The sequence below is a fragment of the Octopus sinensis genome, linkage group LG25 (genome assembly GCF_006345805.1).
Source record: "Octopus sinensis linkage group LG25, ASM634580v1, whole genome shotgun sequence".
NCBI classification, from domain to species: domain Eukaryota; kingdom Metazoa; phylum Mollusca; class Cephalopoda; order Octopoda; family Octopodidae; genus Octopus; species Octopus sinensis.
In genome coordinates this window covers 17,892,508-17,899,783 of record NC_043021.1, presented here as the reverse complement: position 1 = coordinate 17,899,783, position 7,276 = coordinate 17,892,508, and the positions used below count along the sequence as shown (strand labels likewise).

At 39.7% G+C, this 7,276-nt stretch overlaps 1 long non-coding RNA gene across 1 annotated transcript; it reads right to left on the bottom strand.

Moving 5' to 3' along the window:
• Window positions 1–326: 326 nt before the first annotated feature.
• LOC118767858 lies at window positions 327–5,723 on the bottom strand. The gene is made up of 3 exons (XR_005003763.1): window positions 5,606–5,723; window positions 4,133–4,424; window positions 327–3,605 (listed from the first exon to the last, which is right to left on the bottom strand). It is a non-coding gene; the product is annotated as an uncharacterized LOC118767858 (long non-coding RNA).
• Between the last annotated feature and the right edge of the window lie 1,553 nt (window positions 5,724–7,276).

Sequence of the window (7,276 nt, the reverse complement as noted above, 5' to 3'; positions counted from 1 at the left end):
GATGGTGAACACACGAAACAACTGTGTTCACCGTGTCCCCAAAACATGTATTGATTTTATCTTTTTTTTTTAGCTTTACATCCATGGTGAATTTTTCTAATACAAAAATGTTTACAGCAAAATTTTCTATAAGCACTATATCCACATTCAAAGTGGACAAAGTAATCTCAGGTTTATTGGATGATGTAGTCTGAGGCATATGATGTCTGAAAAAAAGAACATTGGAATATCTTTTCATAAGACCATAAGTGTCCTTTATCAGGACTGGCCTGTGGTTAAACAATAACAACAATTTTAAAGGCAAACGAAAATGAAAGCAGTTTTATTAAAGAATGCATTTACATAACTTTTCTTTGTGCTGGAATTTATTATAAAGGCTGATGCCGTGTAAAAAGCTTTTTACATGGCACCCAGCACACTTTGTAAAGTGGCTGGAATTAGATAGGGCATCTAGCCATAGAAACCATGTCAAAACAGACAATGAGGCCTGTTGTGGCTCCTGGCCTTACCAGGTCCTGACAAACTGTTCACCCCATGCCAGCATGGAAGATGGATGTTAGACGATGATGATGATGATGATTTCACATATTCTGAGTGATTTACATGAACTGATGACTTTCCAAAGACAGCCAAGTTAGAAGGGTCTTCCCAGACTGTGTCAGTTCTTATTAGCCTGCCTACATGGTTGAAGGATCACATCTCACACATATCATCCATTTTTAGCAAGACTTCCATCTGTGGTTGGATGCTCTTCTGAACACCATACAATAGAAAGCATTTTAATCTAATGAACCAGCTCTAGAGAGCTTGTCACACTTCCAGCAAGACTAAACAGCCCCCACCCCCTTGCTAGTTTACTTCACCACCGCTTTATTGAATGTATCATATTGTGGCACAAACAGCATTGAGGTTGTCTTGTTCCCCCACAAGACTCATAAGTCCTAATTGTTCTATGTTTGTCTCTATTTATTGAAGGCTACTTAACAAGGATGAATGAGAGAGAGAAAGAGAGGGATGATAGATGAAGAATTGGAGTGTAAAGATGAAAAAAGAGAGAGTATGATGGAAGAGACAGAGTGACTGGAATGCAGTGGTAGAAGAGGGAGTAATGGAAGAGAGACAGTGATGGCAGCTGCATGCTTACTGGTTAGCAATAGAGTGATGAATAGTAATAGAGCTTCTCCCCTCCCCCCGCCATTAATCATAGACATATGTGTAAGTGTGTGGTATGTATCACACAGATGATACATACCACACCATCAGATGTTCTTAGACATCATGGTCACAATGTGCTGCCAATTCTTTCTTATACATCTTGGCCCCAATCATTTTACTAAATCATCTTCCCATCATTGTAAGATCATTGCATGTTTGTATAAGTATGCAAACAGAAATTGTGCACTTGCCTTCCTTCTTTCACCAAGTCATAACCAAGAACAACAAAGAACAGGAATCAAAGGGACTCACTCAAAACCATTGTCACCTTTTCATCTTGAGATAGATTCAAGATGGCAGTAGTTCTAAAATTTTGTGGCAGCATTAGGGTTCTCTCTCTTCTCTGTACAAAGCCAAAAGGGACATGAAATTTGCAGTTCTAAGAATTAATAATTACCCTTTGATTCCTCAGCAATAACACTATTTTGTACATAAGATTTAGGTTGTTGTTCTCTTTATCATCAGGTCAGCCCTGATTGTAGCTCTTTTGCTCATGACCATCCTCTGCTGTTTACTACTAAGCCTACACTATTCAATGTTTTTCCAGTCTTTGTTCTTCAGCTTTAAGGTCAGCGCTGATTCAAGCAGTTCTATGATCAAAAGTGGCCTCGTTGTGACTGTCACATGTCTGTTGTCCTTCATTATTAAAAAATTGTAGAATATGATTTGAGGGAGATTTAACAGCTCTTACCAGCATGTCAAACTACCAAGAAGCTCCAATAGTCCTTTCATTCATTCATCTAGATTCAGATTCCTGGGAGGAGAGGGGATGAGATTTTGATGCCAGGGATTAGGATATGATTTGAGGGAGATTTAACAGCTCTTACCAGCATGTCAAACTACCAAGAAGCTCCAATAGTTCTTTCATTCACTCATCTAGATTCAGATTCCTGGGAGGGGAGGGGATGAGATTTTGATGCCAGGGATTTGTTCAAAGGGTACACCAAACGAAATAGTCCCAAATGAAGGTGGAAACTGAAGTGGTCGATAACCTTGCTAAGTAAGATACATCACAGATCGTATAGCAGATAGATACAAGAGCAATTTAAGGGAGAAGATTTCATTGACCAGACGAGAGGTGAAAGTAACGATGGTTTTCTTTTCTTCAACATCGTTGTTGTCCATGTCCAGAAGGGGTAAACCACATGTAAGAAATGTTCTGCATAGAACATTTGGGAGACCCTCTTTGGCCACTGGCTCCCATGACAAGATCTGCAGCTTTACTGAATCTAATATTTGTAGCTGGTTGAAATGTACGCCTTTCATCTTATCTGCTCAATCACGGAACGACAACAATAACAACAAAGTGTCTGAATGAAGGTCAGTTACGGTCAATTAAATCAATGCTTGCATATGACTGGAAGTATTTCTTTTTTATCGATTCCAACAAGTGGGAATAAATGCAAAGTCTTGTTTATATCTATATTAACGAGGTACAAGGTCAACTTTTAAGTGGAATGGTACAGACATGAAAGATACTAAGCAGTGTGTGATTGTAAATAAAAACCACTTATTTCATGGCGGTCTATCAAAGGAATATATAACGAAGTTGATGACCATTTACGTATAATAATGTGGACGAAGGACCATTTGATGTTGTTTTCTCCTCGGTTTTATCGAGTAAGAACTATGAATAAAGACGATCCAACCGTGACTATCACATCTTCTTTTCAAACATAGTGCTCCTAAGACTAAATTATTGCATGTATCATCTCCTGCATACTATAAGTAGTCGGATATGATACAGAGATTTATCTGCTATTTGTAGCAAGTCACGGAGAACTTTACTTAGCTCGATTCATGTAAAAGGTGATTACATAATCGACCGAATAAATACCAGCGTATTACTGGTACTTACGTTACAATGATTGTCCCCCTCCCCCCTTCGTCTTCTGCGCTCTCGGATCAGCCAGGTGAGGCAGGTACGTAATTACGACAAAGAAGGCGGTTAGTAACTGTTGTGTGGATATATTAACCTATCACCATAGATTACACACAAAGAGGAGAAAGCTGGTCGTCGTGAGAAGAGAGAATAAACAAAGCAATATGTAAGTGGTGGTGGTGGTGGGGTTGGTGAGGTTAATAACAAGGCGATCAACACTTAGCAAGAAGCAGCTGTCACTGGCGACACCATGACATCAAGGCGAAAAGCAATGCAAAGCCAGCAGCTGGGAGGTGTTGGAAAGAGAAGAAAGTAGAGTAAATACGACAGTCAGTGGCTTGTAAGGTCGGGTTCCTTCGTCGGCTGATTGACTGACTGACTGGGTATAAAGAGCCGATAAGACTTGGGTTTCTCTTTCTCTTCCGACAATCGGTTAATTCTCTAACAAACAAAACAAACAGCAGACAGTTATCTCCCCCTCGTGTGTTCCTCTTCTTCGCTGTTTCTCCTGGCAAAAGAGAATAAGAAGTGTTTTTTTTAGGAGAAATAGATAGGATGGAAAGAAAAGTGTAAGGTAAGGTGGTGTATTAATAGGGGTGGTAGGGTTACTAAGGATGCAGAGGAAAGAGAGACGGAGTAGGTTATAGGGGTGACAAGAGAGGATAGAGCGGTTAGGTGGGGTCGGAAGAGAGATAGGATAGAGGTGCGGCTAAGGTGAAGAAGAGTACAAGTTGGATGACAATGATGCGATATCATCAAGAGAAGAAAGTAAAATTATACAGAGATTAGGGTGAGTGATTAAATTGAGAGGTACGACTGCGGAGCGGAGGGAAGAGAGAGAGAGAAAGAGAGAGGAAAAGAAATAAGAGAGAGAATGGGTGGTGAATGGGTAAAGAAATGAGCGAGCATCTGCCATGTTTGGTGGACGGGACGACTTCCGGTTCTTTACATTGGGGTCAACAACGACGACGAAAGCCGCTCGTGGCTCCACGTGACTAGGAAATGGACCAATAAAAAAGCGTGACATCGGCTTACCCGCCTTGTTCTGTTCCGAGCAAGGGAGAACTTTCTTCTTCTTCGTCTTCATCTGAACTCTTCTATTAAAGTCCTTGTTTGTTCTTATTCCCCCTCTAAACATATTTATTGTAGTCTCTCTCTCTCTTTTCTTTTATTTCAGATTATTATTATTTGCACCGCCATCACCGCTCCCATCATCATCATCCTGCCTCTCTTCTCTTCTCTTCTCTCTCTCTCTGCAAGCTGGCTTATTACTACTACTACTGCTGGCCCAATTGAAAAACATCAGTAAATTGATTGACTGACTTCTCTAAGAGAAAGGTGAAAGAAAGGAAGAATGAAATTGTAATGAAGAAAAAAGTATGAAAAAACGAAACGAGGCCAGTGTAGCCGAAAATATAAAAATGATGGGGGGTGGATGGATGGATAGAGGGGGGAAAAATAATATATATGAGGGGGAATGGATAGAAGGGAAGAGAGAGAGAGATAAAGGTTCAAAGAATCAGAGGAAAAGGTCATGTGAATGATTATCCGATTGAGAAGTGCTAATTTAAACAATTTTAAAAGTTGGTTTAACTTGAATAGATGTGATGAAAATAAACAACAAAAAAAAAAGAGAGAGGAAAGAAATGATTACAGGTGACGATATATTATTAATAAAGGAAAATGTAGAAATGAGAGAGAAATGTGGTTGAGAAGAAATGTTCTTAGTAGGAAGAAGAGAAAGTCCGAGAGGAAGCATTGAGTAACGGAATCACGGGGGTGGGAGTGAATATGTGTAAGAGAGAGAGGGGGTAGGAGGGTGAATGCCAGACTGGCTCCATTAGGATGGTTGACAAAGTTGAGAGGTGGTAGGAGGAAAAGGGAAAGAGACTAAGTCAGATAGGAAGTGGAGTAAGATGTGAGGAAAAGAAAAGAGGCTAAGATAAGAACTGGAGAAGGGAAAAGAAATGCGAGTGATAAAGAGAAGTGATTAAGGTTAGCGATGGGAGTTTAAAGGAGAGAAGGGTGAGGAAAGCGGTTGCCTGAAGACAGATAAAGAATTTGAGAGAGGGAGGGAGATAAGTAACATGGTAAAGAGAGAGAGAAAGGAAGGGAGGGTTGAGCAGCAGGTAATTGTGATTGGGATACAGTGGTGAAAGCTTAGGAGTTAATGAGAGGGAGGATAGTAAGAGGAAGAGGAGAGAGAGAAAGAAAGGAATGTAAATCAACTGGAGTAAAGGGATGAGGAAGAGAAAGTTAGAAGAGAACCGAATCAAGTGAGAGGGAAAGAAAGAGAGAGATGAACTATTGACGGCAAGCGGAGGAGAGGGATGAGGAGAAAGTTGAATACGAATGGAAAGAGAGAGAGAAAGAAAGTATAAAGGTAAACGGAGGAAGGGATGAAGCGGAGAAGGATAAAAAAGAGAGAGTTAGAAACAGGGCCGAATGGAGAGAGAGAGGAAAATAATGTAGTCGAGGTTGCTGCCGACCGCCATTTCTGCTACTTACCTGACGAAAGTAAATCCGCCACCGTCGACACTTATTACTTTCGACCCTTAATAAAAAAAGCATCGGGTCTCCTTTGCACCTTTAATTATTTTTTTTCTTTTTCCGAAGGGGGTTATGTGTTCGTGTGTGTGTGAGAGAGAGAGAGAGAGAGAGAGAGAAAGAAAGAGAGGAGAAGCGACATTAAAGGAGTAACAATATAATGATAAAATAATCATATTATTATTATTAATGCAAGCGTAAAAACCCGAATTAAATAAAAATAGAAATAATTTTTCCTTTTCCCCTCGTAATAGTCTTTTGTGTGTGTATGCTTGTGCATGAGAAAGAGAAGGAAAAAGAAAAGGTGACAGTACCGAAGTGAAAGCAATCCTCCCTCCCTCCCGCTCCACCACCGGCCGATCATCACCAACTGTGAAACGACGAGAGAGATGACTCCTTAATGAAAGATAATATTTTGCTGTTAGTGTGTCGGGGTGGAGACGTACGTTAACTGCAATTGTTAACTTGACAAATATTGCATAGAAAGAATAATAATAATAATAATAATTATTACTGAAGTCGTTGTAGAAGTGAGAAGTAACAGACAGTTGTTAATCAGCCAATATATTATCTCTCTCGTCACATCACATCGACGATTAGAAACAGTGGAAGTCACTAAATATATATATATATCGACACTGTACAAATAAATATATATATACATATTTACACACCGCCTTTCTCTCTCTGTCTCTCTCTCTCTCTAAAGATTATTTTTTGTTTATGAAAATAAAGACATTGATTCGTCTCTAAACGGACGAAAAATCCCTTTTATTGTTTGTTTTATCGACTTGTCATTATTACGGCGACGACGAAGCTTGAAAAGATCGAGGGAGAAAAAGGGGCATCGTGTCTTCTGGCAGGAATTGGTTGAATCTAGAAGACCCTCACCATTTATTTATTAACTTACTATGTAAAAAAAAAGCTGTATATATATATGCATATATATATATATATATGCAGATAAACGGAATCAAACGATTAACCAACCGAACAATAAGAAATTGAGGTTTCTCTCTCTCTCTCTCTTTGTTTCCGTGTGTCTGGATTGTGTTTCCTTTCTCTTCCTTTGAAATAGCAACTTAAGAACCGACAGTCAATCTCTCTCTCTCTCTCTCTCTGGTACACTTTCTCTCTATCCATGTCCCCCTTCTCTCTCACTCATGCACACACCGACACACAGACAATACACGCCATACCACCTCACCATAACCACGCTGACGGAAAGAAGAGGAAACATTGGAATCTATTACACGATAACCGAGGAAAATATTCCTCTGAATATTTCACAAAATATTCATATCTATCATTTTCAATCAAATCCTCAAACGGTTTTCTCAACCAATTAATGAGTGAGGACCATCCAGGAGATAATAAGCAAGAAAACGAGAGGGCACCGACCGTCTACCACATCGCCATTACCAACATCACCACATTATTATTATTGTTTATTATTGTTATTAGTCTTATTATTACTGCTATCATCTCTGCTTTTCTTTCAGTCTCTCCCCCCTCTCATACTTGCTTGAGAAGTATTCGTCGCCTGCAACCCTCTCAAGCTAAGCTTTTCACTTCATTCCATCCCCCATTACTCTCTGTACGTCTTTTAGATTCTTTCTCTCTCTCTTTCGT